Here is a 2,047-nt window from a genome sequence, read left to right as displayed (position 1 = left end):
CTTTCCCTGCTTAATTTTTATGGTGGAGTTCTGGAGGAGCGATGCTGTTCTGTGTCACTCGGAAATGCCGCGTCCTTTGGCAGGGCAGTGGCTGGTGCCCAGCGTGTCGAGAACCCTGTTGGAGTGACGGATGAGAGCAGAGCAAGCTGTGGGGTGTCACCGTGTCACCTGGTCCTGGCGGGGGGCCTAGGGCTGGTGGAAGAGCGCGGTGAGGAGCGGGAAAAGAGCAGCGCTGAGGTATTGCCAGGCGCTTTCTGTACCTGGTGCAGTGCGAACAGGTCTTCCATCAGCAGCCTCCGCAGAGACAGGAGCGGAGCGGTGGGGGTCGCTGGGGTTGGCACCGTAAATCACTCCCGACGTGGGACACCACCCACTCCTGTTCCCTCTGCTCCCTAATTTATCTCTTGTTTGTGTGCCAAAGAGTGATATTGGTTCAGCGAGTGTCTCTGCAGTGTGCCCACCCTCTGGTTCCCCCTGGCACGTTAAACCAGTCGGGCACTGCTCCTCCCCACCAGCACCAGTCGCTGTTGTCACCGTGACTGTGACAAGTGGTTTTCCCCTCGGCTTCTCTCCTCACCCTCTGTGGTGTTAGCCCTTTGTGGGGGTTTTATGCTGGTGGTTGCTCTTTGGGAAGACGGGGTAACATCGGCTGCGTGCCCACACTGATTTTTAGTGGATTTTTAGCTCTTAGAAGCATAAAAAGAGATTTTGTTTTAATCTGCTGAAACCTTTTTAAACTTTTGTTTGTTCCTCTCAGTAACATGTAAAACCTCTGAGATTTGACCTTGCCGAGCTGCTTTGCGTGTCCTATGGCAGTATCAGTGCTTCTCACCTGGACTGCCACTGAGGAGCCCAGCTCCTCACCCTGTGCCTCTGCAGTGCAGGGACTGGTGCACAATCCCTCACAGGCCGCCCCAACAAGACCAGTTGTCTCTGACCTCCAAACCATTTTCCTCCTGCACAGTAAAACTTCCCTGAAAGGCACACTAGGTATTGACATCTTCTGACATCCAGGAGAGTTTCTTGGGGTGGTATCGCCCAGTCCTCCAAGAAACCTGGCAGTCAGAAATGCTCATTCTCTGCTTGGAGTGAAATTACCTTTCTATTTGCACTAATTGACTTTGCCTCAGCCAGGAATACGTATCCCTCTCGGCAGCTCCGTAAACATTCTGTCTCCAGCGTGAGTCGTTATTGAGCATGTGGGAAGCGTTTGTTGCCCGTGCTTTGATTATCTCTCGATTAACTCTTAATTATGTCGACAGCAAACTGTCAGGTGGAAGGTGGATGCTGTGGAGCAGAGGGACAGGGTTGGGGGCAGCTGAAACAAGCTGCAGCTCGTGAATCCGTAGGAAAAACACAGGAGCCTTAGAGTTCATTGTTACATCTAAGTGGAGCAGTTGTTTCGGTGGAGAACAGCTGCCAGTCAGGCTGACGGGATGGATTTCACTCGGGCAGCTGCTCTGATGGGAGGCTTTGTTTGACTCAAAACAGGGTGATTTAAGAACTGACGAAAGCAGGTACCTAAAACTCGCAGTATTGATTATCATCGATGGCCTTACGTCTGCGAGTGTTCTGGGAGAAGAAGAATTGCTCAGCCGATTGATGGGAGCACACAGCGGCACCGGCCACGGAGGAGCAAACGCGTCTGGAGAGTCAATGCATTTCTCGTGTGTAAAAACCCAGCGGGTGGCAGTTTAACGCCCCGGCCTCTGCCAGAGCATCAGTTCATGCGTTAGGCTGAAAAGTGCACAGAACGTCTGTGGGTAGAGATGGGGTAATGGTTTCTGGGGTAAGAGGTGCTGGTTTAGAGGTGGTTTAGGGACTTTGGAGACCACGTGCATTTATTTTAGCTCGGGAGCATTTCCAAGCAGAGTGTTGGTGTGTTTTGCTTGCTCTGAACCAGCCACAACAGCTTCCTCAGCCACATACGTGATTTTCACGCTGCTATAACTGTGACTGGGTGGCGACGCGGGGTCTGTGTCCCAATGTGAGAAGGAGCGTTGGGGTGGAGGTGTACCTGTGAGCTGCAGGTTGGAGGCCTTGTCAG

The 2,047-nt window shown here is 52.7% G+C and overlaps 1 protein-coding gene across 1 annotated transcript in view; it reads left to right on the top strand.

The window, feature by feature from the left end:
• Nucleotides 1-2,047, top strand: part of RPTOR (regulatory associated protein of MTOR, complex 1) — a gene marked incomplete at its 3' end in the record, with an annotated part of 119,383 nt that overhangs the window by 66,357 nt on the left and 50,979 nt on the right. The gene's annotated exons all lie outside the window — the stretch shown is intronic.

The sequence above is a fragment of the Buceros rhinoceros genome, unplaced genomic scaffold, assembly GCF_000710305.1.
Source record: "Buceros rhinoceros silvestris isolate BGI_N320 unplaced genomic scaffold, ASM71030v1 scaffold7337, whole genome shotgun sequence".
NCBI classification, from domain to species: Eukaryota; Metazoa; Chordata; class Aves; order Bucerotiformes; family Bucerotidae; genus Buceros; species Buceros rhinoceros.
The sequence above is the reverse complement of the archived record's forward strand: the minus strand, read 5'-3'. Positions and strand labels throughout refer to the sequence as shown.